We start from the raw sequence: 24,590 nt of genomic DNA, 5'->3' as shown, positions 1-24,590 counted from the left end.
GCTTCTCTGCCTTGTTCACGCTGCCTATCGTCTGTGTTTCATAAGCGTCGGTCGCGAAGGTCTCTATTGCTTATGGGCCCGGTTGTCTGTGCTTGTCGGTCGTGGGGCTTGGTCTCCGTGCGAGTCGGTCTGGTTTTACACCTATTGCATCGTACTGCGCGGATTGGACATCGCGGGTACGGGTCAGTCGGGTTCATTCCGTGTTTGTGTCGGCCGGTGAAAATCGCGTCGGTTTTCCGGCCGGATCACTATTTTCCTTCCGGCTCGGTCATACGGCTTGTATTCCGTATGTGTCGGTTGTAATTCACTCACGTTGCATCGTACTGCACAGGTCGTACGGCGCTGGTCCGTGTCGGTCGGTATCCGGTCCGGGTCCGTGTAGGTTCGTTTTGCGGCCGGAATCGGAATCGGTCCCTAGGTGGTAAAAACATCACAATTTCAAACTGATGGTGAATATGTCACCTCTGAACAGAGATGATGTTTAGGGTGACATTTGTCCTAAACTAGACATGTTATGTTGTCATTTGGGTTCAAAAAACAAACTTTGGGTGTCATTTGGGGTCAATTATGAAGATGTGGGTGTCATTTGGGGTCAATTATGAAAATGTGGGTGTCATTTGGGGTCAATTATGAAAATGTGGGTGTCAGTTGGAGTCAAAACAAGCTTTTCATGGTGTTCTCTGGGCCAAGAAATGACATTTCATCCAAGACTGTTCATCTGTGTAAGAACTTGCACTTAGGGGCCGATTCCGATGTCGGACGGACTCAGGTCCGTCCGACATCGGTCAGGAGCCGTAACCGACCGACCTGCTGTCGTCGGTTACGGCCCTGCAAGTACGATGCGACCGAACAGGGTTCACAAGCATGCTGTGCGGAATGCATGCTTGCATTGTGAAAAGCAGGGGTGCAGTTCATCCCTGCACCCTGTGGCCAGCACCCCAAGGTGCCTGCCACCGGATGCAGGGATCCACAGAGGGGCACCATAGGTGCCCCCAGGCCGCCATTCGGCAGCCTTGCACCCGTGGGGGCCCTACTGGGGGCCACCAAAGACAGTTTCCGACTGCATTTTTGTGTCAGAAAGACCGGCACGAAAAGGCAGTGAAAAACTACCATTGTACTCCCTCGGTCGTAAAGAGGCGGCCGGGGGAGTACTGAGGGATTTCCAGACGGCAGACGGGCTCTCCGAGCCTGTCGTCAGCCATCCGGAAATCCGAGTCAGATTCCTTTCCGACCGAGCCCATCAGAATGGCTCGGTCGGAAAGGAAGCCGGCCGACACGTTTCGATTCGGTGAGAAGGGCTCCGACCATCGTTCGGAGCCCTTGCGGCCGAAATCGGAATTGGCCCCTAAGTGTTAAAAACTGCCTGCAATTCCGAAATTGCGATGTATTTTTCACACTAGCGAGGGAAAAAACGGCCTGCAAACACACAGGAAGTGATGTCTGCATGCTTCCTGTTTACTGGAGGAGTGCTGTGCACTTTCACTTTCTCTTTTGAGCACATTGCTGGTGATTGTGGAGAGTGCTGGAGGTATTTGGTGGTGTGTGCTGCAGATTGGTTATTTGGAGAGTGTTGATGTGTACTGTGTCCTGTCGATAGTGTCCCGGTGAAGTGTGCTGGACTTGTTTTTACGTTCTTTATAGTCTTGTGTCCTCAATCTTGTCGGGTGTTTGTCTTAGGGTAGTTAACGTACTTTGTAGTTGTTGGGTCTGTTATATTGGGTTTTGATTTGTTGCAGTGGATTTAGGTGTGTGCAGGGAGATGGCGGGTGTGGGCAGGGAGGGCAAGATGTCCCAGGGGGCATTGGGGGGCTTCTTCTGGCTGAAACATTTTTTCCTGCCACAGATGGTGGAGATGGGAGGCCTTATCCTCTCTGGTTATGACATAAAGGTGCGGAAGGTCAGGTGGGAGCGTATGCAGGCGCGGATGCTGCATGTCTTTGGGGTGGACAGGACTGTGCGCCTATGGAAGCACCGCTGGCAGAATTGCCTGGCCCGCGAGGGTGACCTGCTGGACGATCTTGGAGTCATTCATCGTTAGCCTACAGTGTGGTAAGTTTAAACTCCAAATTTAATCATGAAACTGTAGTTGAAAGCCAGATTTTACGAGTGTGACTTTGTCGCAAGCCTGGGAATCCTTTGGGGAATAACTATATTGGGACATGCAGGACTGGAGAAATCCAAACAAAAGGAAATGTGTAGAGATGTCTGACAAATGAAATTTATAAAACTTTCAGCATACAACAGGAGTAAGCTCACAAAGCATCCAATACACAGAGTTCCAAGGTAAACTGCCATGCAGCAAGTCCTCCAACTCCAGAGTGACTCACTGGAAAACAGTTGAATCTTCAAGTACAAAGAATGCTATAACAATAAGGAATATCAAGAAACACAACTTCCACCGAACAAAAAAAAGGGAACAATTAAATACAATAAATGAGTCTTATGTGTGACAGGCATAACTGCTATGCTTTCAGAAAAAAACATTAATACAATAAATATTCCTTATACTTGACAGGCATGACTGTTTTCCTCTTTGATACAACATTATGTGATGTTCCTGCAACTTTTCCACTAGAAATTGCATTAGGGGAGGCTGGAATACAAGATGCAACATCTTGATTCCGCCTCTCTCCGGAATTAACATTTTGATGTGGAACAGACAAATTGTTAGTGGAATAAGTAGAGGGACTCATAACAGGATACATTTCCCATATTGAATAATCGTCACTGTTTAGCAATTATTCTTTTATTCCCTATACGTTTAAATTGATTTAGTTGCAACTTGACAACAGCCCCTTTATTCCAACACCCCAATATTTCAAAAACAAGGCTATGTAAGACACCTTCACACCCTGCACACTTTATTAAAAAAACGTATTGCCCTTTGCAAACTTTGTATGGTTTCTTAATCAAAACCCAAGAACCAATTTCAAAGTTTTTTTAAATCTTACCATAGTTGCCTCGTCAGTCTTTAACATATGCCTATTGCTGACATGCTCTCTGAGGTGAGCAGTCTATATATCGACTTTTTAATATAGAGGGACAGAAATATCGAGTCAAAAATATCGAATGTACAAAATATCGAAATAGATAATATCGATGTGAAAAATATCGTTTTTTTTTTTACTTATATGTCGATGTAAGTAATATCGTTAGTAATAATATCGACATGTGAAAATATCGTCATTGTATGTTTAGTAAATATTTTGAAGTTGTTTGTATAAATAGTTAAAATGTATATAATATGAGAAATATTTATATTGTTTTATGGGCGGGATGTTGGGTTATAGGGGATAAGGGTGGGGAGTGTTTTAAAAAAGTTAATTAATTTTTTTAATATATTGTAAAATTTAATTAGAAAATTTTATTTAAAATGTGAAATGTGGAGGAGCCTAGCACGCATCCAAGATGGTCGCGTGAGCACAGGGCTCCCCGGACCCTCGCTGCTCCTCGGAACTTATCCTGACTTTATCCTGACGGATTCTGGAAGATGAACGTTGGCTGAACCCTAACCTCTTTTCAGAAACCAAATCGGACCTGGGAGACCTGATCTATGGTGGTTTGAACTTTTGAGGCCCAACTGATGGCTGTGCCCGGTGCGAAGGTGAACTGTGGAGCCGGGGCATAGTTGAACAACAACGGCATCGGGGCTGTGCCAGCGGCCGTCTCATCACTTTCGGTTTCACTTTTGGATCTCTGAGTGGCTGGACAGTGGAGTTGCTTTGTGCGGCTGGGTTTTCACTCGGCCTTCGCTTCGTGCCTTTGCCTCCGCCTGAAACCAGTGTGCCCATTGACTTTGACCCTCTCGCACCGCCACATTGCGGTCCCTGGTACGGCTCGTGTCGGCTTCGCCTGTGCCACTTTGACACTTGCTCGGTGGTCCCCTTCGGCGAGCGTGGTTCCACATGGGAGGCAGAGGGGATCCCGAGAGGCGTAAGACCAAGACATCCCTACGTGGGGGACCGGTCCAGACCAACAACATGAACCGCTACACTCATGGTAAGGGGTCCCCTGGGACGGCCAGTGTTCTCCCGGATGAAGCTGGGGGTGTTCCGTCCGCCCCTCCGGATTTGTCACTGCAGGACATCATGGGCGCCATTAACGGCATCAAGGAGACCATCGCTCAGCAGTACGAGGCCTTGGCCCGTAAAATCGACACGGTGGCCATTGATGTTACGCTAATTCTGGCGGATCTCTCTAAGACCAATGAGAGGGTTCAATCGCTGGATTTGCTGACGTCCACCCTTGGTACGGATGTGTCGGACCTGCAGACTGCTCTCGGCGACCTCAAGTCGGCCAACGACCTGATGGCCCGGCGGCTGGAGGACTTCGAGGGACGGGCTCGACGCAATAACATCCGCGTCATAGGTGTTCCGGAGACCTCCGACAATCGCCCGGTGGATCTTATGGTTGAGGAACTCATCCTCAAACAGCTTGCCCCCGCTGGCCTGAGTAAGTTCTTTGCCGTGGAGCGGGCCCATCGAGTCCCAGGCGGTCGGCCGTGACCGGGAGCTCCCCCGAGGCCTATTGTCGCAAAACTTTTTCACTACAGAGACCGAGATGCGATTCTGCAGGCCTCACGGGTACATGGCCCGGTCCGATATGAGAACTCATCCGTTAACTTTTTCCCGGACTTCACCCAACTTGTCCAGAAACAGCGGATGGGTTTCCAGGGGGTGAAGCGCCGTCTCCGGGACCTGGGTTTTAAGTACTCGATGCTTTTTCCTGCTAGGCTCCGAGTGGAATACGAAGACCGGACTACCTTTTTTGACTGTCCTGCGACCGTGAGTGACTGGCTGGATTCTCTGCCGGACCGGGGTGACCGGCCTGGGCCTTCTGGTGATACCGAGGGTGGCGGGCCTCCTTCGGAGTGACTTTTGGTCCTTGACTTTGATATTTTGTTTTGTTCGGCTGGGTTCTACTTCTTTTGTACATTTTGTTTACTTATGATCTGTGTTGGGGGCGGGCGGGGACGGGTCCCTTTCCTCCTCCGGGGTCTTTTCGTAGAATGGGGTTTTTAGGGCGACAGGCACACTGCAAGTTGGGGTGGTTTTTTGGACCGCAGGGGTGCAGGGTGGGGGGAGTTGAATTTGGGGGGGGGTTGGTGGGTGGGAGGGGTTGTTTGGATTTGTGTTTTTTGTTTTCAAGGCGAGGTATTGGCTCTGCTTCAGTTTCAGGTGTCGCGCTATTTGGTGGGGGACCCTTGATCTACTGGAGGGGATGGGGGGGGACGGGTTGAGACTGATTTCTTGGAACGTCAACGGATTGGGGGATCGTATCAAACGGGGTGTTGTGCTGCAGTATTTGCGTCGTTTGACTCCTGATGTGGTATTCTTACAGGAGACGCATCTGGTTGGTAATGTTTGTCATGCCATGAACAGGGGGGGATACCGACTCGTGGCCCATTCCGGTTTCACCACTGGCTCTAGAGGGGTGGGCATTCTCCTACGATCTTCACTTCCGCTAGAGATCACCAGGGTTGTCCTAGACGATAGAGGGCGCTATGTGGCTCTGATTGGGAGGTGGGAGGGACAGTCCCTTTCCTTGGTTTCGGTTTATGTTCCCCCGGGCCTCCAGAACTCCACTTTCTCAGACTTGGGTCATATGCTGCTTGAGCTTCCTGACAGTCTTTTGCTTATGGGTGGGGATTTTAATTCGGTTGTTTCAGGTGATTTGGATCGCCACCCGCCCAGGGCCCTCCCTGCTGCCCAGGCGTGGCTCGGCGGACTCTTGGATACCTTCGGTCTGGTGGATTGTTGGAGGTTAATGCATCCGACACAGTGTCAGTACACATTTCACTCTGGGGCCCATGGGAGTCTCTCCAGATTGGATTATTTTCTTATGCCCGCGGCCCAGACTGCCCGGATTCGAGAGGTAAAGCACTTGGCCCGGGGTATCTCTGATCATTCCCCACTGTGGTTGCTTTTCGACACCGGGATGCGGTCCGCTGGGCGGATCGCCCCTATTAACCCTTGGTACTTGCGAGACCCCAAGATTCGTGATAGCCTTGTTAAGTCGATTGATCAGTATTTTCTCGAGAATGAGGGGTCGGTGTTGTCCTCAGTGTCCCTGTGGGAAGCCTTCAAAACAGTGCTCCGCGGGCATGCCCTATCCCAGATAGTGGAGGCTAAGAGGGTTAAGAATGAGGCGGTGGTGAAGCTGGAGACTGAAATATCGGGGCTGGAGGCAGCTTTGGAGACGGGTGTCACTCCGGATGGGCTTCATGCCCTCAGCTTGAAGCAGTTTGAATATAAGTCTCTTGTCACTGACGCTGCCAAGATCATGTATAGGGAGCAACAGGGTAGGTTGTATGATGCCGGGGAGAAGGCGGATAAACTGATTGCTTGGTTGGATAAGAAGGAGAGAGTGAATCGTGTGGTCCCAGAGCTTCGGGTTTCGGATGGAGTGTGTGTGACTGACCCTGGTGAGATTGTGGAGTGTTTTGCTGACCACCTCCGGGCGGTGTACTCCCCGGTGTCTGATAGAGATGAGGATGACTCTCGTCTCTTGCTGCGGGATATTGCCTTGCCCGGCCTATCCGTCGAGGACCGTGAGCAGATGGATGCCTCCCTGTCTGTCGACGAGATTGCTACCGCGATTCGTTCCCTTCGCTCGGGCAAGGCTATGGGCCCCAACGGACTGCCGATTGAACTGTATAAACTACGCCCGGATAAAATCGCGCCCTTCCTCCGTCGTATGTTTCTGGAGTCGCTCGAGCGGGGTTCCCTTCCCGACGACCAGCGTCTGGCTACTATAGTTGTTATTCCCAAGGACGGTAAGCCACGAGACCGCTGTGCCTCATATAGGCCTATTTCCCTACTAAATGCCGAACCGAAAATCCTTGCCAAGGTCCTCGCTAATCGCTTGCTGAGAGTTATATGTGATTTGATACATCCGGATCAATGCGGCTTTATCCCTCATCGTAATACCGCTCTCAACTTGCGGCGTCTACATGGCGTCCTCGCTAGGGCGGAGTACTTCTCTGAACCGGCCATATTGGTTTCCTTAGACGCCACGATGGCCTTTGATACCATCGAGTGGCCATTCCTTTGGGCCGTATTGGCGAAGTTTGGTTTTGGGGAGGGATTTATTAGTTGGGTGAAGCTCCTCTATGCTGGTCCAATGGCTCAGGTTGTTGTCAATGGGTGGGTTTCTCGGCCCTTTGCTCTCGGGAGGGGTACTAGGCAGGGGTGCCCGTTGTCCCCTCTGCTCTTTGCTCTCGCCTTGGAGCCGCTCGCTGCCTGGCTCCGCTGGGAGCCCTCGATCAGAGGGATCCGGTGGGCCCCGGGCTTCGAGGATCGGGTCTCGTTGTACGCGGATGATATTCTTCTGTACCTCACCTCGCCGCGGAAGTCGCTCAATGTGCTTTTTGATGTCCTTACTTCCTTCGGGAGAAATTCGGGTTTGATAATTAACTGGTCCAAATCTTGCGTGTATCCTATCTCCGGTGGCCTTCCTCTCTTGCCGCCTCGGCTTCCGATCCAAACGTCTCAATCCGGCTTTAAATACTTGGGGGTATACGTTTCGTTGGATCCGGCGGTCCGTTACGAGCAGAATCTCCTGTCTCCCCTCCGGCGTTTGAGGGCGGATACGGCTCGGTGGTGTAAGTTGCCCTTGTCTCCACTTGGTCGCGCAGCACTGTTTAAAATGATGTTCCTTCCCAGATTTCTTTACGCACTCCAGAACTCCTTCGATATCATTCCGGTGGCCTACTTTAGGGAAGTGGAGAGTTTGCAGAGGAGACTGGTTTGGGACGGTCGTGCGCGTATCGCTTTGGCAAAGCTGACTCTTCCCTGGTATGACGGGGGCATCGCGCTTCCTGACATTAGAAGGTACTATTGGGCCTCCCAGCTGTCTGCCATTAACCATGCTACGTACGCTCCTGGCTCGAACCCGGCATATGAGATGGATAAATTCCTGCTTCCCGGCGGTAACTATAACAGAGCGCTCTACTCTCGATCTGCCGGAAGGACCCTCACGGGCCCTACTAGGATTGCGGTACGTGTGTGGAAGGCAGCGAATGTAGCTGTGGGCTGGAGTGAGCGATTAACGTGTGCTACTCCTCTATTCGCCTCAGAGCGCTTGGGAAGCCTCTGGACAACGAAAGGCTTTGAGCACTGGGATAGCAGAGTGGGGGACCTATGGGTTAAAGGCGCGGTTAAATCCTTTGCGGCGCTTCAGAGCGAGTACGAGCTTAGTGAAAGGGAGTTCTTCCGCTATGCCCAGGTTCGGCACGCCCTACTCTCGGTCTTTGGGGAGGGGACCACGGTCCCTGTTTCTTCGCCTCTCGAGGACCGTATACTCGACGGACACGTCCCCGACAGTACTATCTCCCTGATTTATAAAAAACTGATAAATAATCGGGCTGATCTCTTGGTGCGTCTTCGGGAGGCATGGACGGGAGATGGGGTTGAGTTGGACGACGAGGACTGGCAATCTGCGCTGTCATCCCCTAAGGAGGTTGCCATCCCGGCCCGTCTCCGTCTGGTCCAGCTTAAGATTCTCCATCGTGTCTATGTGACGGGTCCCCGTTTGGTCTCGATGGGGTTTTCTGACGACGGGCTCTGTAAGCGTGGCTGCGGGCTCAGTGCCACCTTTCTCCACATCCTCTGGGAGTGCCGCGAGGTGGCGGAATATTGGCGCCAGGTGCATGATGTTATGAAACGGGTCACTGGGGTCGCTCTGCTGCCGGAGGTGCGCCGATGTGTTCTGAATGTGTGGGAGCCCAATGACTATAATGCGGCCCAGGCTCGGTGGGCGGTCCTTGGGAACATGATCGCAAAGAGAGATATTGCGCAGCTTTGGGGTTCCCAACGGCCTCCCACCGTGTCCGTATGGAAGGAGAACATGGACTGGTGCATGTTCAGGGAGAAGACGGTGTATGTGGCTCGTGGTAAACCGGGGGCGTGGGGTAGAATCTGGGGTCAGTGGAATGTGTATCGAGGGACTATCTGTTCTCCCCCCGGTAGATACGTCTGATGTTGCCTTGTCCCCCTGATCCTTGAGGGTTCCTTGCTTAATTTGTTCATCTGAGTATAGATTTGGTTTTCCCGTGGCCCCCCCCTCCCTCTCAGACCCCCTTTTTATTGACCACCCTAGGGTGGTCCTATGTGGAGTTGCTCTGCTGTGGGTAGACGCCCTTTTAATGTTTTTCGCCTTGCTTTTTGTTTTTCTTTACTTTTGTTGATATTTAGGTAAAAAAGGGTGTATCCTGACTTCCCTTATGTGCAGCCTGATCTCCTGTCATTTAGCGGAGCCCCTGTGGGCCAGTCATTGTTTTTGAACTGCTTGATCATTTCTGAATACTAGCGGCCGGCCCAGGAGGTTGTAGGCCCGTGCTTGTACCCTTTTTCTCTGCACAATAAAATTTAACAAAAAAAAAAAAAAAAAAAATGTGAAATGTATATTTAATTTTAGGAGCGGGATCTTGGTTTATAGGGGATAAGGGTGGGAAGTGTTTTAAAAATGTTTATATATTGTTTAATTTAAAAACAAAATAATTTAGAAATTGTAAATTAAATTTAGAATTTTAAAAATAATTTTAGGAGCGGGATGTTGGTTTATAGGGGATAAGGGTGGGAAGTGTTTTTAAAATGTTTATATATTTGTTAATTTAAAAAAAAAATTTAGAAATTGTAAATTAAATTTAGAATTGTAAAAAGATTTTTAGGAGCGGGATGTTGGTTCATAGGGGATAAGGGTGGGAAGTGTTTTAAAAATGTTTATATATTTTTAAAAATTTGTAAACATTTTTTTAGAAATTGTAAATGAAATTTAGAATTTTACAAATAATTTTAGGAGCGGGATGTTGGTTTAGAGGGGATAAGGGTGGGAAGTGTTTTAAAAATGTTTATATATGTGTTAATTTTGTATTAAAATTATTTAGAAATTGAAAATTACATTTCGAATTTTACAAATATTTTTAGGAGCGGGATGTTGGTTTATAGGGGATAAGGGTGGGAAGTGTTTTAAAAATGTCCCTATATTGTTTAATTTTTTTTAAAATTTATTTAGAAATTGTAAATTTAATTTCGAATTTTACAAATATTATTAGGTGCGGGATGTTGGTTTCTAGGGGATAAGGGTGGAAAGTGTTTTAAAAATGTTTATATAATGTTTAATTTTTAAAAAAAAATATTTAGAAATTGTAAATTAAATTTCTAAATTTACAAATAATTTTAGGAGCGGGATGTTGGTTGATAGGGGATAAGGGTGGGAAGTGTTTTAAAAATGTTTATATATTTGTTAATTTTTAATAAAAATTATTTTGAAACTGTACATTAAATTTAGAATTTTACAAATAATTTTAGGAGTGGAATGTTGGGTTATAGGGGATAAGGTTGGGAAGTTAATTTAAAATGTTTATATATTTTTAAATTTAAAAAAATAATTATTTAGAAAATTTAAATATAATTTAGAATTTTACTAATCCCATAATTAAATATAGATTTTTTTCAGAATAGTAAATTAATTAAGTTTAGTGTCCAGCACTTATCTTAATTAAATATAGAGTGGAGTGGGAATAGTAAATTAATTAAGTTCAGTTTCCAGCACCTACTCTAATTTAATATAGGTTGGAGTGAGAATAGTAAATTAATTATGTTCAGTGTCCAGCACTTATCTTAATTAAATATAGACTAGAGTGGGAATAGTTAATTAATTAAGTTCAGTGTCCAGCACCTACTCTAATGTAATATAGGTTGGAGTGAGAATAGTAACTTAATTAAGTTCAGTGTCCAGCACTTATCTTAATTAAATATAGACTGGAGTGGGAATAGTAAATTAATTCAGTTCAGTGTCCAGCACATACTCTAATTAAATATAGGTTGGAGTGAGAATAGTAAATTAATTAAGTTCAGTGTCCAGCAGTTATCTTAATTAAATATAGACTGGAGTGGGAATAGTAAATTAATTAAGTTCAGTGTCCAGCACCTACTCTAATGTAATATAGGTTGGAGTGAGAATAGTAAATTAATTATGTTCAGTGTCCAGCACTTATCTTAATTAAATATAGACTAGAGTGGGAATAGTAAATTAATTAAGTTCAGTGTCCAGCATCTATCCTAATTAAATATAGATTGGAGTGAGAATAGTAAATTAATTAAGTTCAGTGTCCAGCACTTATCTTAATTAAATATAGATTGGAGTGGGAATAGTAAATTAATTAAGTTCTGTGTCCAGCACATACTGCCAACTCAGTGAATTGTGGTGTACCAGAAACTCACCTCAGAACCCAGAACCCAGTATCCGGCTAGTATTAGTGTCCCATTCGTTATCCGAGATTAGGCTCAGAGATCCCAATGAAAAGACAACCCAGAACAAGCGACTCAGTATACTCTCAGGAATGGTGGGAATCGGAAATACCTGTTCGTATATTATTCTCACATCAGTCCACAACAAGAATCAACAGAGACACGGTGAAAATAAAAAGAGTTTATTTTTATAGACCACGTGTCCTAAGATGCAGTACTTTGGCTAATACAAGCAGACAAATGATTAAAATCAAAACCATCAGCATCGTTACAATACCATAGAATATAAAAGGGGTGATCATATTATAATGACAGTGGATAATAACACCTTCCCTTTACTAAGAAGCTAATATTATTATTATGCTAATAGAAGGTCTCTTAGGCTTGAATAGGGGACCCCATACCTCAAAGATCAGCTTAGTGAAATCACATCACAGGAGCATTAGGAGTCTTCTCGCAGGAAGGCTCGTCTTCGGTCTGAATAATAAACATGATGTCTGTGTTATTAAAAGCACCAACTTTCAGGTATTTACAGCTGCCTGTGTGTTATGTCTAAATAGTGGGTTGATCAACCTAGAGTAGAAAACATGCATTGTCTAACAAACCAGACTGTTTTGTCACGCCATGTACAGACCAAGGTCGCTGCGCAGAGCTCGGGATGGTAACAATAGATTGCTTCCGTGTGAGGCAAAGCTCGAGTCAGCAGTTTGTTTAAGCAATAACATGTAAACGCAGTGTCGTGCGCAAAAGCGGCAAGATGGCTTTCTAACATCTAACGCGGTTATGCTAACTTAACAATGTATGTACGTATTAAGGGAGTCCTCACTACATGCCCCCTTGATCGAAGCACTATACAGTAGGCAAGAAAAAAGAGAATGCAAAGTTCAGTTTCGACAGAGTAGAACAAGGCGTATTCAATTAATAAACAATTTATAGTTCAGGCAAAAGCCGAAAACATGAAAACCGAAAAGGGGAGAAAAATCCAAAAAACCACAAACGTGTGATGGGAAAAATTAAAAAATGTTGCTGTGGACAGCAGTCCAAAGGCACGGGAGAAAAAACCTAGAGGACCACAGTTCACTCAATCCATGAACGTATATGCAGCATACGTGGCCACTGCTTCCAACAAGAAATCGTTTGCAGAGCCACGAAAAGTTTCAGCCATCCAATTAATCAAAGAAAAGGAACATACATGTTCTTCAATGAGCGGAGCCTCTAGCACAATCAGAGGGCAACCGAATTGTTCCTCCAGATAGCTCATATTCAAGAAATCATAGGCTGCTCTTGCGATATCCCAATTACCCAGGATACCATGCGCCGCACCACAGGCCATAATCCGAACACCAGAACAGGCAAACTCGTGAGACACTAAGGGCCTCATCAGTCGATCATAATCCGGCACCGGAGACACCGTGTTGGTTAAGCACAAATCCAAAGGCCATTCAAAGGGACAATCTAGGCAGTGAAAGACTGGCTGTACGCAGGTGAAGTAGGAATACCGGAAGGATAATCCATACGCCAGGCTCAAAGTCGCCAATGGCAGCGTACCATAATATTCAAGCATCCTGTCACGGAGAAGATGCAGACGGGACAGGTTGTTGTGTGGCACAGAAAGAGCAGCCATTTCGCAGTATGAAAAGTAAAAGCAGCACTCCTGCCACAAGCGCCAGAATCAGCGGGACACCTCCAAAGATGCTCGAGAAAATAGAATGAAAAAATGCCGGAATCACACCAAAAATAGTTTGGAAAGAGGTCACGAGGCCCGAGCCCACAAGCTTAAAAAAATGAGCCAGGCCGGTCGTGGACGAGGCATTGAAAATTGTTTGGATCAAAGCACCAAAATGTAGGGGGAGGTCAGTATTCAAAAGCGCCTGTACCTCAGTACGCGTATTTGCAACGTGAAGGACAAATGTTTCACGGGAGGAAGTCAATGGCACCTCCTTTTGGGACAATAGCGCCCTTATTCTGCTCATCTTGTTGAACTCTGCCTTCAAGGTTGGAATCGAAGGCCAGATGGAAACATCCAGCCGCCCATGCGGGGGTGGAAATAGAACATTATTGCAGCAGACAACTCTCTGCGATACAGTCACTATGTAAGGGATTCCCACTAACATCCCGCAGCAAGCTTCATTTTTCAAAATTAAATAACTACCGTTTGCAAGCAGCGTGAAAGATGGCGTAATCACTGGCACTGGGATACCTTTCAGGACGCAGGCCAAATTTGGAGCTTGTACATTGCATGCACCGTGTAACTGAATGTGCCTACATACTACAGAGTGATCAGGTGCCGTTGTACATTCCTCACCCGTCAGATAAACCTCAGTACCGTCCCTTGTACATCTATACATAAAAGGGAGGGACCAAACCTCATGTATGAAAGCGGTGCCCAGCTGTTCATATCTACCCAGAGCATAGTGTTTCATACAGGACGTAAACTTGAAAAGCGCGAACGGGAGAGTGATCAACCCATGTAATAACCACACGGCTGTATCCGATTCCGCTACAGAGAAAGGTAAAGGTTCTAATTTTTCAATATGTAACAATGAATATGTAGCATCTTTCATGGACATGAACTGCTGTTTTTCAGTAAGGTTAAAGGGAAGAAATAAAGATGTTGTATTCAAATAGTCCCAGGGGACCTTCCCTGCCTTTAACGTTTGTAATGTCCATGCAAACTGCATAACAGGACGCAACTGGTTTTGACCATGATACAATACAGACACATCATCATGCACAATATCAACAATTGAAGAAACAATATTGTCCAATGTATAAATACGGGACGAAAGAGTGCTAATGCTGTTATCAATAACTGCTAATACCTTTTCCATATTAGCCTGATCAATAGCTCTCAATCGTGACGCTGCCTCTATTTGCGACAGTTTCCATACTTCGTTGTAAATAGCATACGCCCACCTTTTGGATCTGCCACCCACAGGATCTTTAACAAAATCATTCAAATCTATTTTGTCATGTAATCTTGATAAATGAACTTTGACAGATGCCAAGGTGGAATGTCGCAGCCAGGATTGACATAACTTTCCTACAGAGTATGTAGTTACGGTATGTGACGATTCAAACCGAGGGTCCACTCGTTGCTGAGTATACCCCGGTTTCAGACCTAGAAAACAACGTTGACATGTATCTGAACTGCTTTGCCAAACTAACCATCCATCACTACTAAATTTCGAAATATTGAAAGATGTATTAGAAATCAATGACTGCAAAGCAGGAAGGGACAGATCCGTGTGGTTATCCCAATTGGGGTAAGCACCCAGATCCGGCACAGAAGGTGACTTTAGTTGTTTAGAAGTGGCCAATCCGAAACAGGTGGTTCGGAAGATGGTTGAATTTAAAAACAACATATGATTTGGTACAAGACAGGCACGATGCAAAGCTTCAGTTCCCTGAACCTGCCACGGTTTGGAACCCCAAACCGATTTAAGATCAATAGTAGCCTTCCATAGATCATAACCTTTGATTGACAACTCGTCCATAAAGGACTTAGAATAAAGTAACTTGGTGTGTGTGAGTCTAACCTTTGTGGCAGACTCAGGCATAACCTTAAAATAAAAGGAAGCCGGGTTGGAAACACTGATATCAGTATAATAAGTATACTTATCAACTAATGTAGGTGAACTGCCGAAAGAGGGAGTGGGACAGTGTTCCCATTGGGTAAAATTTACAAAATTACGAAAAGTGTTTGCTTTATGCAGAAAGTGATTGCCATAATGTTGAAAACAATATTGTTCCGCATAATTAGCCGCATTTTCATATAAATATTCAGCATCAAAAGCGGCATAATATTTCAAATCTGAAAACAATGCTTCAATGGCGTGAACATCCCAATCATCAGAACGTATGTTTTGCTTAACCACATCACCCATAGAAACACGAAATACATTAGGTACAATATTTTCTTTAGGTGTTTGGAGTAATATCTGTAGTGGAAACATAAAGAGATGGAATATATACGTTAGTTATTTATTTGAGTAAAGATAAATTAGTGTTTTAGTTTAATTTGGCAGTTTAGTTAGAAAATAATATTTACTTACGTTTTTAGAATAGTAGTAGGATGTAGGTTTCTTCTGATTAGCAGAGTTTCTTCTTCGTTCAATGCTTCGGTTTAAGGCACAGTAGAAGACTTGTTTTAATTGGTTTATATAGTGGTTTTAAATTGTTTCTTGAATGTTATTGGTTGTTTTCTGTATGTGGCCTTTCTATTGGATGGTTTGATTTTTTTTTAGTTAATTGGTTTCCTTTTATGGAAAATGCTAAGTAAGAGTATATTTAGGTGCCGATTACGATCCGGTAAAAAATTTCCCCGTGCGACTCGTATCCGGTCTTTTTACCGTACGAATCGTGCAAGTGCCGTACGAACTGGCAATCACGATTCGCATGGTAAAAAGTCCATACGAACCGCATTGGGAATCATTCCCCACACGTCCTCGGGTCGGAAAATGTGTCCGACACGTCCTCGTACGATTTACCGTACAAATGTGAAAGGTGAAGTCCGACCGAGGAATCACGATCCATCCCGTGCGTCCGAGGTTACAACCGGATGGAAAAAACACCGTCCGCACCGAACTCCCATAGCAACCATGGAGACGTGCCCGCATACGCGCTGACCCCCCCCACCCCCCGTACGTACGCGCCGACCCCCACAGCCCCCGTACGTACGCACCGACCCCCCCCAGCCCCCGTACGTACACGCCGACCCCCCCCAGCCCCTGTACATACGCGCCGACCCCCCCCAGCCCCCGTACGTACGCGCCGAACCCCCCTGTATGTACACCCGTGTACGCGCGCTGGGGGTACGCACCGTACATACACGGGTGGGGGTACGACTCGAACGTACACGGGGGGTTCGACTCGAACGTACACGGGGGGGTACGCACCGTACATACACGGGGGGGTTCGACTCGAACGTACACAGGGGGTACGCACCGTACATACACGGGTGGGGGTATGACTCGAACGTACACGGGGGGGTTCGACTCGAACGTACACGGGGGGTACGCACCGTACATACACGGGGGGTTCGACTCGAACGTACACGGGGGGTACGCACCGTACATACACGGGTGGGGGTATGACTCGAACGTACACGGGGGGGTTCGACTCGAACGTACATGGGGGTACGCACCGTACATACACGGGGGGGTTCGACTCGAACGTACACGTGGGTACGCACCGTACATACACGGGTGGGGGTACGACTCGAACGTACACGGGGGGGTTCGACTCGAACGTACACGGGGGGGTTCGACACGTACACGGGTGTACATACAGGGGGGTTCGGCGCGTACGTACGGGGGCTGGGGGGGGGTCGGCACGTACGTACTGGGGGTACGCACCGTACATACACGGGTGGGGGTACGACTCGAACGTACACGGGGGGTTCGACTCGAACGTACACGGGGGGGTACGCACCGTACATACACGGGGGGGTTCGACTCGAACGTACACAGGGGGTATGCACCGTACATACACGGGTGGGGGTATGACTCGAACGTACACGGGGGGGTTCGACTCGAACGTACACGGGGGGTACGCACCGTACATACACGGGGGGTTCGACTCGAACGTACACGGGGGGTACGCACCGTACATACACGGGTGGGGGTATGACTCGAACGTACATGGGGGGGTTCGACTCGAACGTACATGGGGGTACGCACCGTACATACACGGGGGGGTTCGACTCGAACGTACACGTGGGTACGCACCGTACATACACGGGTGGGGGTACGACTCGAACGTACACGGGGGGGTTCGACTCGAACGTACACGGGGGGGTTCGACACGTACACGGGTGTACATACAGGGGGGTTCGGCGCGTACGTACGGGGGCTGGGGGGGGGTCGGCACGTACGTACGGGGGCTGGGGGGGGGGGTACGGTGCGTACCGGGCCACCTACTCTGGTCGATTCGCGCCGTACTTCGCTTTTCCGGCACTTTTTGGGTGCCGTGAAAATATTGCCGTCCGGACTGCTGTCGGTTCGAATCGTAATTCCTGGGTCGTGAAACGCTGCCTGAAAGCGTACCGACGTCACCTCGCAGCATTCCCGGATCACATTCGTATGTATATTTTCGTCGGTCGGTGTTTTTTACGATTCGTACGGAAATGGTGTTTCCGTGCGAATCGTAATTCCATGTTTGTAAAGTTTTACGACCGGGTACGAGTCGGACGGGGAAAACGCTCCGACCACGGTTCGTACCCGGTTTTTACCGGATCGTAATCGGCACCTCTGTTTTAAAGGAGGAGAGTTTTAAATCATTATATATAAAAAGATTGTTTATAATGTGTAGTGAATGTTTTTTAAATGTGTTCGAAATGCCAATGTGATAATTATTTCAGTGTTTTTTTATTATGTTGTTAAATATTGAGATCGCTATAAATGTTATGTTTATGTTTAAGTAGAATCTCATTTGAAAAATGTATGTTTTGGGAAATTATTGTCTTTATGTTGTTTAAAATATTGGTTTTATTAGTGTTAGAATTGTCGATATATTTTAAAAAAACGATATTATTGATGTCTATATTTTGGTTATCGATATTTGTGACATGTGTCATATTTATTTACTCATGTCGATATTTAGTATTGCGATATTTATGTGTGCGATTTTTGTGTGAATGATATAATTGTATTACGATATTGTAGTGTCGATATTAGTGTCGTTTTTTAAATAAGTATACAATGTCGATATTTTTGATGTCGATATATTTGATGCGATATTTGTGTAGTTCGATAATGTGTCTGTCGATAATATGTCAGAGATCCGCTCTCTGAGACTCTCATCTATGCTAGAGTGGTGCTTTCATTATATTTTCAATATGATGACCATCACAACCTTTGTCATACTATATAAAGTGCTTGCTTGCCACTCTTTGAGTAAAAAAAGCAACGAGAAGCCAGTAACAGAACAAGTTATGCTCAAGCAACTCCAAATTTTCTCTCTTAAGTATTTTTTCGAACATCCATTTTAGAAATTAATACTGTTTGTATCCATTCTTTGGAGAATCTATTTGACCTCTCCATCAAACCATCAGCAGCCAGAAAATAGAGTAATGTTCTTTCATGTTTGATGTCATGTTTGCCCCCCCAAAAAATCAAAAACAATTTAGAAGTGAAATGAGTACCATTATCTGATAGCTGAATTTTAGGGACTCCTTCTTTAGAAAATACTTTCTTTAAGCAATTAATGACAGCATCAGTAGTGGGCATGGATACAAAATAATAGCAACCCCATGTTGCATAATAATCAGTAAGCCTAATGAGAAACCTCGTATCTTGTGGTAAAACATTAAAGGGTCCTGTAAAATCAATAGCCAATTTGACCCATGGTTGCCCTGGAAAAGAACTGAAACTTGGCTTGCGGACGGGGTGGTTCTAAAATGGTTCTCCTCCTTCTTACACAACCGCTCCTAAAGGGTAAAAATCAAAACCTTTACATCCGAGGTGTCCCCCAAGGCTCAGTGCTCTCCTCTCAACTGTTCAACATATACCTGGAACCCCTCACCACCCTTCTCAAAAAAGCCAACATTTCCTTCCATCTATATGCAGATGACACCCAGATCTACTTGGAAACCTCCTCCATTAACGACATTCTAAGACTCAACAACACTCTTAGAGAAGTTCAACACTGGCTATCAACAAACCACCTTAAACTCAATCAAAACAAAACTGAATTGCTCCTCATCTCCAACAAAGAAGAAAACCCTCAATTCGTAGAATGGCTAAAAGCAATCGATGCCCTCAATGGTAATCTCACAGTGGCTAATTCGGTAAAATCTCTAGGAATCACCCTAGACCCGACACTGAACATGAACAAACACATCAAGACCTCCGCGAAGAGTGCCTTCCTCAATCTGAAGCTCCTCAACAAAATCAAGCCCTTAATCCCGCCCAAGGACCTCAAACAAGCCACCCAATCACTGGTGCTATCCAGACTCGACTATGGGAACGCAATCCTCACCGTTACAGCTCGATCCCACCTAGCCCCCCTCAAAACAACTCTCAATGCAGCTGCCAGAATGGTCACCGGAGTTAAGAAATATGACCACCTATCACCCACACTCAGAGAACTAAAATGGCTCCCAGTCAAAATGCGGGCTAGCTTTCGGACTGCCTGCCTCACGCACAAAGCCTTGCATACAGGGAGACCGGAATACCTGGCCTCCAAACTCAAGAAAGCCAGCCAGACAAGAAACCTCAGGAGCTCCAACAAAATGCTACTTATCCCCATGAAAACACGCAAACAAAAAACCGCTGCACGATCCTTCGCTGGAAACACACCAAAAATCTGGAACTCCATCCCAGCCGATATCAGGACTATCTCTTCCTTTATAAAAATTCAAAAGACTCCTAAATGACCTCTACCTCAACCGTGCCTCCCCGAACCGAGAGCCACCGCCAAAACCCACAAGCTTGCACTCCGCAATCCCTTGACAATGTTCCACTACGACCTACCTCTTCCTACACTCTGCAGCCACTCTATAATTCTCCACCTCAACCTACCACTTCAGGCATCTTACAGCCCTTTGACAATGCTCCACCTCTACCTACCTCCTCCACCCTCCCCGATGCCCCCCCCCCGTTCCCTCCTCCCGGAATGAGGTTGAGCCCAAGACACTGTGCGCTCATCGAGGCTATCTCAGGACTTCCCCACCTCAATGACGCTCAGCACACTGGGTTCTCTGAACATTTATGTTGGACTATGCCTTTCTTATGTGATTTCTGCTTAAATCTGTTGTAAAGCGCTCCGATACCCTCGGGTCTGGCCAGCGCTATATAAAACTTCTTAATAATAATAATAATAATAATAATAATAATAATAAATATAATAATAATAATAATCAAAATAATAATAATTACAGAGTTTATCTGAGAGAGCACTCATTAAAACTTGTTCACTGGCGGTGGACCAGGACCACCACAATGCAATATGCTGAGCGGGGACTAGCACGGCCTTGAATCCTTGGTAGAGGATGGCACTCTACCAAAATGTTCTTGTTTAAAGATTGTAAGTCAGAACACAAGCTCCACTTTCCAGATTTTTTCTTTGCTAAAACAACGGCTGCAACTCATCCGGAAGATTCTGTAGATTGCATAATACCATTTTAACACATATTATCTAAAATTGCTTCAATTCATCTCTAACACTGAGTGGTACAGGTCTGACTTTATACTTTACAGGAACAGAACCAGATTTTAACTTCATATAATTTCAACTTCATTAACATCCTAAACATTAGGTTTGACATTTTCTGAATATTTGTCAAAAATAGTGTTATGAACTACCACATTCCTTTTGAACAGTGGACATGTCATGAATGATGCAATACGTAAGGTCATAAGCAGTGCATTATGGTGGGGCGAGTTATAGTTAGCTCATCTAACAATAACTGAAGAATTTCACTGGTTTTGTATCAGTGGAACCTTATAACCTTTGTTTTTTTCAATTATATCTATATCTATATTAATATATAGATATGTGTGTGTGTGTGTGTGTGTGTGTGTGTGTGGGTGTGTGTGTGTGTGTGTGTATATATATGTATGTAGCCAAACGGTCCAAAAGGGTTCCGGGGTTCTCTGGCGCTCAATTTAGAAGGTGCGGCACCCTTGCGGTTTCGGACCAAACCGCTAACACATGTACAATTCCTCCCGTACGAAGAAAATAGGGTCGCACTCCAGCCAAAAGTTATGATATCCAACGTTTCAATTTATTTCCAAGCCATCACAATCCACAGTCAGAAAGACGCTACAAAAACAACCAACGCGTTTCGTCGAACTCCGTCGACTTGATCACGGTTGAAATTGTTAAAAAAACCATTACATTTTAAATTGAACTCAGACAGGACATTGTCATATCTACGTTTCCTGTTGGGAGCGGGAATTCGCATATCAGAATTCTGGGTAATGTAGTCAAATTACTTTCTTCATGATATTTGCTTCAAACGATTGAGAAAAAATATGTAATGATAATGCTTAACTGATATGCAATCATTTTAGTTAATTTGATAAGCCAAAATATTACGCTACCACATTGTATTATCAGATAAAACTCATGCAGTAAATTCGTGAAAGCTCAAATGCAAAACATTCATTGCATATATAAATAGACTTATATTGTGTGCCACAAAAATTAATAATAATACTTGTTATAGTTCTTTGGGTCTGGCCGTTCTTCGTACGGGAGGAATTGTACATATATATATGTATATATATATATATATATATATTTCAAAAAGACTCACTGGTAAACAAAGTATAACAATGCGGCCATTTTTTAAAGTGCAAAACGTGCAATAATGTTACTACAAACGTGACTGACATGAAAAACAGACTCGTAGTTTTTTACCGAATATTCACAAAACATTTCTTTTGAGACGTTTGTCTCTAGTTGCTAACAGTTTCTAATATGCAATTTATATTGTCACATTCCACAATAATCATGTTTAAGCAATTTACATCACTTTTCATATAGGCAAATCAATCGCTGCTAATGCACTCGATATTCAAGCTCAAGTGAGCTTTATTGAGACTGCTACATGACATTAATCATTGTCATTTTAGCTCGAGTGAGCTTATAATTACTGCGTGCATTTATAATCTGAGCTCAACAGATTAACTCTAATAAAATTTCTTATTAACCATGAATCACGCCCCAGTGGGCTCAAATCAGATGACTGTTACCAACCTATACGTTCTATTAATACCTGATAATTACATTACGTCTGTCTTTCATTCTGTGCCTTTTCTTTATTTAAAACAAGCTAATCATGGGCGACGCTTTACTGTTACATACTTATAAATGGGTGTGTAAGTCCTCTTCTATATTCAGGCCTTCTGGTTGTTTGGAATTTAACTCTATAATATATCGAGACTCTAATCTCCTCAATTTCTTCACTCTGTTGCCTCCTCTCACATTTGTCTTTACAGAGTCAATCACATAGTAAGTTAGACCTCTAGTATCTTTATTGTGGACTTTCTCAAAGTGCCGGGCTACTGGGTATGACCTATCTCCATTCTTGATCGCCCTTAGATGCTGCAAGACACGCTTGTGGGCCTCAAGAATCGTGCTCCCTACGTAGCGCAGGCCACAAGGGCACTGCAGTACGTAGATTGCATGATCTGTTTTGCACGTGTACCGGCCTTTGATCTTTCTCATTATGTTCGTTAGGCCCAGTCTATATTGGTCTGTATTAGTTCCATGAACTCATGCCTTGCATTTTGAGCACTTGATAAATCCTTGTTTCTTATTCAGCCATGTTGTTTTCACTGGTCCCTTTCTAATGGTACTACTTACTAGTGCCTGTTTGAAGGACTTAACCTTAAGAATGAGGCCTGTCACTATCGTGGGTAATGTGGAACCATGACCCCTGGACACCGAGATCTTTTGCAGCTCCATCATCTTCCTGGTCTTCCTTGAAGTTGTGCTTTGGGCTCTGGGTAGCCCCAGCCTTGAGCATCTCCTACACTGAAGATTTCTGGCCTCCACTCCACGAGTGACCCGTGGGCTAGTTTCCATTGCAACCGCTTGAGGCTCCTTTGCGATCACTAGTCCATTGGCTAGTAGGTCCCCACAAAGGCAACTCCTCTTCTGCTTGGGCTTTCCTGGTTTCTCCAGATGTGCCCTGACTTACCCTGGCTGGGTGAGTCCCCCAGACCTTGCTGGTCTGCACCGCTGTCCTTTCTCTGATTCCAAGTGACTTGCCGTTGCCAGGGCTTGTTAGGTCCAATCTGGTCGCTGACACTGCAGCAGTCGACAAACTTTGTGGGACAGCTCGAATCCAGTTCCTGGTTGTCTTCAGCACCTCCTGGACCTCGTGGCTGAAGAGTCAAGACACCCGTCAACTCACCTGAAGCACCCGACATCTGTGGGCATTGGTCTATCGTGCCCTTGGTCACTGGTAAGTGATCCAGACTCTGTCTCCTCTGCTTTCAGGTTCCTTCCATCCTAGATCCAGGCTTGGATCACTTTGGACACTTCTCCTCCTCACGGCGGCAGCACTTCTTTGCCAGCTTCCATTGAAATCGATGCCGCGACCCGACCCGTCACCAAAAGTCACCTACGCACCCGGCTTCCCTGGGTGAGGTAACACGAGTACTCCGGTGCTACCGTGGGTGCTAGCCCTAGAACTTCCTAAGTCCACAAGGGTTTGGCCCTGGCTCATTTCTAAGTGTCCCTAATTTTTTACTTTCCGACCGCGACATTACCCATAGAAGCTAACGGGAACCTGCGGCTGTTTTCACACACTGCACACGGCCCCCGTGGATCCCCTGCGTCACTACCTTGGGTGGTTCCTTGGGGTCCCAGCGATTCTACAGGCTCTAGGCCTTGAGTCTAGTTAAGTCGTGGTTCTTATACCACTTTATTGGTATATGGTTTGGTACGCCCCTAGGGCCCAAATGTGTATTTGTGCTATTACTGTTGATTGCTAACTTGTAACTTAAGTACTTCGAACTCCAGTCTCATAAAGAGACTAGAGGGGTGTGTTTTATCTAAAATACATATATTTTAAATATATACCTGGTGTGGTTGTCCTTTCATTTGGTAATTGAAGAGATTATAGACTAGTAAAACAAGCTGCTTTACATTCCTTCAAGACTTAGCCTGAAGGCTGCTCTCCATAGCTGCCACTAGGATAGCTTTCAATAAAGGTTGTCTTTAACCTATCACCATAAGGGGTTCTTTGGACTGATACAGGGTGCCCACTATGACTAGTGGACAGCATATATTAGGCCAACTTCTCACATTCAGTAAGACACATTTAATCACTCACTTATACAGTCAGTCACGCACCTACTAAATCATCCATTCAGACAGTCATACAACCACTCATTCTTCAAAACACCTTGGCCTATATATATATAAAACATATTTTAACTTTACAGAAACAAACAGTCACTGGCTGATGTCATCAGTGATGTCATTTGAGATGTCATCAGTGATGTCATCAATGATGTCACTGACCATGTCATGAGTGATGTAATATGTGATGTCATCAGCAGTACATTGCGGGGGTGCAAGTTATAGTTAGCTCAACTAACTATACTGGCCACATTTCTCTGGTTTTGTATGAGTTAAATGTCCAACCAACTATAACGTCCCTGAAACCTGTGTTTTTTTCTGTGAATTATATATATATACATACATACAAACATATACAGACCAGTTACAAAAGTCCTGGTTTTTGATTTTTAAAACAAAATCTGGTCACCGTGCCGCTTTGTGTTTCACTGTTTTTTGGAGCCAGACATGAAAGATGAGAGAACTAAAAAGTACACTTTGATGTTAGAGGGATGCGACTCTTTTAGCCCCCCGGGTGTC

This window comes from Triturus cristatus, chromosome 2_1 (genome assembly GCF_964204655.1).
Source record: "Triturus cristatus chromosome 2_1, aTriCri1.1, whole genome shotgun sequence".
Taxonomy (NCBI): Eukaryota; Metazoa; Chordata; class Amphibia; order Caudata; family Salamandridae; genus Triturus; species Triturus cristatus.
Note: the sequence above shows the minus strand (reverse complement) of the source record.